This window comes from Dermacentor andersoni, chromosome 2 (assembly GCF_023375885.2).
Source record: "Dermacentor andersoni chromosome 2, qqDerAnde1_hic_scaffold, whole genome shotgun sequence".
Taxonomy (NCBI): Eukaryota; Metazoa; Arthropoda; class Arachnida; order Ixodida; family Ixodidae; genus Dermacentor; species Dermacentor andersoni.
This window is the reverse complement of record NC_092815.1, coordinates 42,406,816-42,415,450: the sequence shown is the minus strand read 5'-3', so window position 1 is coordinate 42,415,450 and position 8,635 is coordinate 42,406,816. Positions and strand designations below refer to the sequence as shown.

General features: G+C 45.5%; 1 long non-coding RNA gene across 1 annotated transcript; it reads left to right on the top strand.

Annotated features, from left to right (window-relative positions):
- Positions 1-2,950: 2,950 nt before the first annotated feature.
- Positions 2,951-7,193, top strand: LOC129387799 (uncharacterized). The gene is made up of 2 exons (XR_008614972.2): positions 2,951-3,159; positions 4,499-7,193. It is a non-coding gene; the product is annotated as an uncharacterized lncRNA (long non-coding RNA).
- The last annotated feature ends 1,442 nt before the right edge of the window (positions 7,194-8,635 follow it).

Genomic DNA, 8,635 nt, shown 5'->3' with positions numbered 1-8,635 from the left:
AGCGTGTGCAAAACCCCGTTTCCGTTTCCTGTTGTACAGCGCCACCCGTGGTCACATACTTTAGTTCACGACGCCACCGCTACGCTTATTTCCGTAGCACTGTGGAAGGTACAGTTTCCCTTCTCTAAGTTTGTATAGGTGTTCTGTGGCTCCAACTCCTCACACGGTGTTCCAAGCATACGCAGCACGGACGTTGCGGCGTGACGCAGCAAGTGAGACAACTGCTGCTGCGCAGCGGGAAAGGACCCTGGTTGATACTAAAGCTGATACCATGCCTGTCGCAGCGCGATGAGAAATGCCGGCAAACGGCATTACAGGCGTCGCACTTTAATGGCGCACGAGATGAGACCGACGGGAAACTGTAGGCTTTTGTCAGTGGCAAGCGAAAGGATGAGGTAGGTTTTCTTGCCATCTGTTCCACACCGTGGTGCACGCCCACAGCTACTCAGCAGGAAGTTTCTGTGCGTAACGCTCGTAAGAGCAGCGTGCACGCCGGACAATGCTCTGTTTCAGGCAGAAGCGATTGAGCAGGGCGTGATGGTTCGTTAGGGTCGTCGTTTTCGCAGTCACACACACCGCGGGTGTCTGCAAGCCATCTGACTAGCCATGCGCAAGCCGCGCATGCGCCCTCGGTACAAGGACAGCACGACGGCGGCACCGACGGTGGCCCCGACGGCGCGAGCAAGCCTCGAGTGTCCGCATTATTGCTATAGCAATGAAATTGTCATCCTCCTTATAGAGTAACACGAAGGGCAGCTATACGTAGAGCTGATCTGCAGTATTCACTTTCTGTGCATTTCGAGTTGTCGATTGAGTAGGCCTTTACCAGGTATGCGCTGCTTTCCCGGTTAGCTCAGATGACAGGGCGACCACCCCATAATGCCGTTTATCCCGGGTTTGGCACGAAGGGTTGGGGACAATCATTAATGCGCTAAAGTTAAGGACGAGGTTCGCCCTCTTTAATATTACCACCGGCTAGCGGAAAAAACTTAGGCCAGTGCAGAAGGCAGTGCATTGCAACACATCGTCTCAAAGCGCTGGCTGTGTGTGTGTGTGTGTGTGTAGTGACTTTTGAAGGAGAGGAAGAGAGAAGTGCAGTGCCGTAACTGTCTCTCAGAGGAGGACACCTCAACAGCACTGCACAGGGAAAGGGGAGTGGGGAGAAAAAGATCAGGGAGAGAAGGAAAAGAAGGCGGGAAAAAATAACAAGAAGGGTGAAGAAGCAATGCGGGGCTTATCCCGTACAAAAATGACTGTTGATTAACCATTGATATATTATTGGGGAATTGTTGAAACAACGGACTTCAAAAAATTTTCAAAAGCAATTGAGTTCGCTCAACACTTGCACAACAATATTACCGTTGAGTGTTCTCAATAAACAATTTATTGGGTAATTTGTGTTGATTTTTCTAGTTGTCTTTTTGTTCTGAAGCAGTTGAGTCCAGTATCAATAATTAGGACTCGCATATGAAGACATACCAAAAATTAAAATTCGAAGCGTTCCAACCTCATTGCTGTCACTTTGCGGCAGGTAGGTTCTTCTTTCGCCTCGTTTTCATAAATAGGAAATAATGTGTGACCGATGGGGTGGCATTGAACGTCGGCCGTCAAGCCCGGTGCTCTAACCATTAGGCCATGAACGCGCGCGTGCTCCTCTCGTTCGAAAGCCAGTAAGTTCTGAAAGGCTTGGCGCGTGCGCAGCGTGCCACTTCCTCGTGCTGTCGCTAAAGCTGGCGCTTTCAAGCGCCTATCTCCGGGACTGCCCCACTTTCGTAGCCGTTTTTTTCTCTGCAAAAACTGCAGCGTTAGACCAGTTTCATGACCGCCCAAGTTCATAACGATTTATTTCTTCGCCGGTGCAGAAACGCCATCGTCGTTTTAACATACACTAGATGACATAGCAATTGGTACGATCCAAAATGAGCACGTTTCGGGGAGCAGAAGAATGCGAAGTTCACTCGCAAACACGGCGACTACGCGCATGTGGAGTTCCCCAAAAGTAGACACGGCGGCAGCGCGGCCGGCGATAAGACAGGCGCCGACACGCGACGACGCTACTACCTTCGAGCATCCGACGCGCTGTGGGAACCGTAGGATCCAAGCGGCGCACATGCTGCAAACATACACGTGAGAGATCTTCGAATTTCCTGCGATGCACCCTCCGTCCGGGAAGTAAATATAGTTTTTTTTATCCAACGGCCGTGGTACTAGAGATCAAACAACGAACACGCTTTGAGATCGCAGCGCGCAGCCGCTATAACCATTGACAAAGAGCTTCTGATTCAGAAACAGCCGCAACAGTATCGCAGCTAATCGCTGTATCTGCGGCTGCTCCTGACTCTCGCCTTGCAAGAAGCATGCGATTTATTTGAACCTCGCCGAACTGTCGTCCGCAGGACAGGTCCCGTATGTTCGGTTAAATAGAAGAACACCAAAGGGAAATGAAAGAAACACAGGTAGCGGACTCTTATCATACCTTACTTGTCACCTGGTCATCTGCAAAGGCGCACTAAACTATTCTAGTAGCATTACTTTTGTAAAGATAATAAAATTAGTAGTAATTTTTACTTCTAGGTGGCGCTACCAACGTCAAGGTAGCGTTCGGGTGTGTGTGTGTGTGTGTGTGCGCGCGGTTGCAACCGTTGTAGCTTCGTTTTGAGCACACTTTTTCAACAGTACACATCGTTACCGCTTGTTTCGTAGTCGCATTTCTTGGTCGTAGTATTTATTGCTTACGCTACAAATTAGGTTGTTCTTAAAAATTTATGAAGGTTAGTTGATGAAAAATTATTGCTAATTAATTAGCGGTTTTTAAGTGCCGTTATTTTGTGTTTGAAAGGTTTTTATAACTGAATACGATAGCGAAGCTGTGAACGGCTTTCGGACTCCGTTAGTTGGTTGCCGTTGCGTGGTGGTTCACGCCTCGTGCTTCTTGATGAAAGCGTTTTTTTCTTTTCGGTCATCATGACGCACATTTTAGTGAAATGCTTTAACGAAGATAAGTGGGACGTTTATCCGTTGAAGTCGTTGGCTGACTCAGCTACTAGTCTTCGACTGATGTGCGAGCCTGGCTGTTTTGATGAGTTGCGCGGCAGAGGTCATGATGCCTGTTGGAGAGAAGGCACCCCAAAACTGTCGCAGCCGAACTTCTGCAGATAGGTAAGTAATCTCGTTTTCTTGGGCACGTAGCGTTTTTTTCTATTTTGACATTGACAAGCGTGAGATGTTAATCACACCGTTCACTTTCTTCAAGCAAACCGTATGCACCGGAGCGAAAGCGCGCGATACGCATTTTGTAACTATGGCGGCCGCCGTGGCAATTTGGGGCTCGAGGTCGTGGATACAATCCCTGCGGCGGCCGCGTGCCAAAGGAGCGGAATGCAGAAACGCTCGTGCATTGTGCATTGTATGCAGGTAAAAATTTCCAGGAAGTCAAAATTAATACGGAGCCCCCAATTACGACCTGCCTCATAATCAGATCGTTGGTTTCGCACGTAGGACATCATAATTATTTTTTTTAAATCCGTAGTGGCTCATCGCATACCATACGGTTAGTGTGATCACCTTTTGTGCCGTAGCGGCTAAGCGCGCCTAGATTTAGGTTGCGCCTAATGATGGGGCGCACCGCAAAATATATTTCGCCTCTTTGGGATTTGCGGAGAACGGCCAACCGATAAGTCGCAGCTTCCGCGCGGTGACTGTACACGGATACACAGCGCAAATGAACAGAGGTGTGATGACGACGTCGCCAAAGAACACAGACGCCGACGGGCTCGCCTTATCGCCTATCACCGCCAAAACTACCGCAGTAAGCATCTTTATCTAGCGCGGCGCGTTTCCGTTGAAGGTGTACTGTACAATTTTAATTGGCGATAACCGAAACATGCCACCGTTCTCTGCTGCCTTTTTGAGCTGGACCGATCCGAATGTGCTTTGCTTGCAGAAGCGAAAGGAGCGCCACTCGGCGCGTTGTCGCCTCGAGCACCGTTTGCGCAATGACGCGTGCATGAAGCTAGCTCACTGCGCAGACGCTACCGCGCAAAACGCGCAAGGGCGTGTACACGACGTTCTGCACACAAATCGCGTGGGATGATTGGAGACACGCCGGAGCGGCTAGCTTCAAAGAAGCGGTGCATCTTCTCGTACAGGCACGCTCACGCTCGCATCGCTCTCGGCGTATCTTTAGGTCATTCCTGCTGCTGGACTTCTACCCAAAGATTCGATATATGCTTGGTATCGGCTATGCACTGTCGCGTGGTCTTTGGTTCTGCGAGAGCCGGGACTATTTCTCCCCGCTGTGAAACATCGCTGTGCCTGTCTTAGCTAACATTTACCGTAGCAACCAATTTCTTCCTTTTCTAGACAGCACTCGTAAAGAGTCGCAAATTTTTATTTGCCCGTATAGTGTGTACTTCTATTTTGTGCGTAGTTATGTGCAGTGTGTGGCAGATTCTGAATCCGCGCAATCTCATTTTCTGTCCGCATTCCCTTCTCGCAGGTTACGCATGCAGCAAATGCCCAGATGCTAAAGTGTTCTACGTCAAGAGCAGCTTGGCGTCATGCAAGAGACACCCGTTGATATGTGGCTGATTCACTAGCAAGCTCGCGTCTCTGTTGCCACTCTCCACCAAGTGGGATTTTTAACTATTTTTTCTGCTGCTCTGTGGTGTACTAGCTGCCGCGCATGGACGCTGTGAAGGCTTTCGATTTGCTCTGGCTTGTAGTAGTAAAGGATGGGCTACCTTTTGAGGGGAGGTATTTCCTTTTGCTTGCGAGAATGTTTACCAGCCTAACCAAGTGATACGTGCGTACTGGAAACAGCAGCGCGAACAGAGACGGACGACGAAATAGGTAGGAGCACACACGAGCGCAAGTTCAACTAAGTTTATTTTTGAAGACAGAGGTATTAAAGACACTGGTCAACTTGACAAAGGTAAGGAGCCGTGCATGCGTGTAAGAAACAGCCACGAGCGACAAGAAAAAAATATGAAAAAGCCATGTTATGTAGAATAAATGTGCGTCAAAAACGAGAACTATCGGACAAATCTTTCGAAAAAGTGAAATATTTGTTCGATGAGTGATACTATACCCAACGAGAAATACTCTTGAGAACTGCAAGTCTTTCCCACTAAGGGCAACAGATAACTTGCTTATGTATTTGTTTCGTTTGTGATCAATAAATATTGCTGCTGGAACTCCTCTGGTGTTGAGGTATAGAGCAGAAATAACGGTTGTTTCATCACAAAGACCAGAACACAAGAGGACTTATGGAAGAATTATTTATTGATCACGAAGAAAAATTCATAAGCAAGATTTCTGTGACTCTAAGTGGGAAAGAGTTGCTGCATTATTTCCCGTTAATATCACTTACAGGACAAACCTTTCAGTTTTCATGTGTTTTTTGTTTGATTTTGACGCATATGTTTGTTCTACAGGACATGTCTTTCGGTCCTTTTTTGTTGTGCCGGGCTGTTTCTGCTGCACATCCATGGCTTTTTCTTTGTGAAGTTGGCCAATTTGTTTAAAATCTTTGTCTTCACGAATAAACTTAGTCGAGTCAGCGTTCATGTGTGTTCCTACCTTAATTCATCGTTCTCGTTTCTGTTTGTGTGGTTGTCAAATATTAATGTACACCGAATTGGCGAAGTGTCCATAGAATTTATACATGAAATATTTGTGCTGTTTACTTCAGGAATAACGCTATAGGGTCTTATCTTCTCTGCTTTTAACACTGATGTACATTTTTCTAGTTCAACTTCAAGGAGTCCCCTGAGGAAGCCAATAAGAGTGATGGTAACTTCATTTGTGTAAGATTTAAGAATTTCATCCAGTCAAGGCATGACATGTCACATGCCTGTAGGTATGCAAGTATTCGTACTTCTTAAACATACTAAGTTCTAGTTTTCGGTTCTCATGACGCTGCTTTGTACTGTGCTGCATTCTCCAGGCGCAGGAACCTTCTTTTATGCCGTCAATGCATGGGTTCGTTTTGTATATATTGGAGAAACAATTGTCTTGAGCTTAAATATGCATGTATATCACTTGTAATTCTTTTTCAACACAGGTGCTGTATCTCCCTCCGTCTTTCTTACTGCTTTGTCCCAATTTTTATGCAACTTTTATGTATTTTATGAATAACATTCTGGTAGCATATTAATAATATTTTACCTGCGCAATTGAGGTCATTGGCTTTTCGTATACGCATTTATTTGCGTTTTTCACTGTCTCACCAATCTGGCTGTCCAGTCATTGAAACCTTTTCCCATCCTTTATGACTATTTCTGGGCTACTTGATACTGCAAGTGCAGGTGACCATCTATTTGGCTCTGGAATTGTGTTACCCGTGTGTTACTACCAATTTTCTGTGCTAAATAATTATTTAAACCACTTAGTTGCTGGGTGTAGTGAAAAAGGCCCCAAAAAGTGCTCTAATTAGCTTTGTGCAAGTCCAGAAAAAATAACTGAAAATGAGCCCACTAAATTGAGGAAACACCACCAACAAACTCTTCTGTACCTCAATTTAACGTATACAAATGGTGTACTGTTCTTGCAAACCTGGCCCGTCAGAAACATGATTCAGGTGTTCACCATGCCCGACAACTTTCTAAATGATGTCTCATCAATTATTAGCTAAGTTGAGTGATGTTATGTTATAAAATTGGGCAACCTGAAAATATATACATCTCGAAGACAAAAAGCTCAGACAAGTCTACTTTGGTACTTCATTAAATTTTAGTCGCGATGAAAGACGTGTGCTAAAGCTTGTATATATTTACGTGAAGTCATTTGTTTCAAGTGTGTTATTTTGCCTTCTCACAGTCAGCCGTAACTTTTCCTGTGATGGGTTAGTGTGCGAAACATGTTAATATAACGTATTCAGATGTCTTGTGTGTATGCATACGCAAGCAACTTCAAGTGTTCATGTGTTCAAAGTTGGTTGTTACGAGGGTATGCTTAAGCCCTGCCTTTTGAGTCGCTTTGCCTTCTAGTCATAAGCTTAAGTCGAAAGTAAAGACCACAATGATCGTTTTGATTTAATTCATATGTATAGGTTTGTTCAGGTGTATTTACACTGCTAGAGTGCTGTAGGTACGAGCCTATGTCTCCAGGTTCGATGTAGTGGTGCCTTATGTACTGTAATAATGTTTCACGTGCACGCATCTTTAGTGTAAATAAAGGTACTTCAAGTTGGACCAGTATCTGCTTTGATTTTGTTTGTGTTTGGGAAAGTTATGAGCAGGCACCGGGGCATGCAAGTGTGAACAGCTAAGAAATTTCAATATATGAATAAAAATCCACTAGCCCAACAAAACGTCAATCACGTCAATGGCGAATTCTGAAATCTCAATGCCATCTCAACTGTGCCACAATGTGCTTTTCAATGCTGGGGCAATAATAACTCAACAACAGGTCAACAGAACTACCACAACGTTAGTTCAACACAGAATCAATGGTAACTCAACAACCATTCAACAAAACGAACACAACGGGCCGTCTAAGAACGATGGACTTTCAATGGTAACTTAACAATTATTCAACATTGAGGTACCCAATGGTGTTTCCATTAAATTTCAGTGGCCAATATTCAAGACCACTCAACAGTTAGCCCAACAATTCAACAAAATTTCCACAATTCCTCAATGAAAAACTCAACATTGACCAATAATAATTCAATGCCTTCTCAATAATTTTTTTTGTACGGAGCCGCGCTCTCAGCTGCGTATCACAGCAAAAGTCAAGCAGGGCAGGAAGCACTTTCTTGACAATGGAAGGGTGGGCTGCCGGAAAGAGAAGTGCTCCCTCCGAGTCACAGGGCAGTCCCACACGCTTGCTGCAACAAGGGAAGAATGCCTAGGGCCCCGTATCAGAGGTCGGCAATATTTCCGAAATAAATGAATAAATAAAGGCTAGAAACAGGCACTTGACGCACGCGCGAGATGTTTCAACGAGCGACTTTGACACGAGAGAAGCATGCGTGCGATCGTGGCGCAATGGTTATGGCGCATTCACTGCTGCGCTGGAAGGCCGAACCCACCATGCATCGGTGATCACGCATTCCTTTATAACACTATTGTTGGACTTCCCTCACTTTGGAGGTATCTGACAGAGGAAAACTCGAGGTGTGTCTAGCGTACGCTAGCGCGTCACAGTATGCGCAAAATTGCAAATTTGTAAGAAATACGAGACCTCAATAAATGAGATTGTGCAAAGGCGCGCACGCGTGCAGCTGTCGAGACGTCACAATCTATTAAGCATGCTGCATAGTTCTGGCCTATAGCATATATATATATTTTAAATTTCGAAGCTTTCGTATGGAATCCCTTTGTAGCTTCGTGCTACAATAATGACCATTTTACACTTTCATTGAGCCTCCCCGGTGGCCTCCCGCACTTTGCGCATTTTCGCGGAACTTTATTTGCCATATTCTGGCACTGCTTTTTGGCTCGATCTGTGGTTTGCTGCCCAATGTACTTTCCTGCCCCCCTACCCGCTTCTTCCATTTATTTATTTTTTTCCCTGCTGTCTACTTTCTGCGAAGGGCGGCGTGTTCCTTTTTGCTCTAGCTCTTCAGCGAAACTCTTTTGTGGTTCTCAGAGCCTGTTTCGGTGGAGGAGAAACGAAAAGCTAAAGAAAA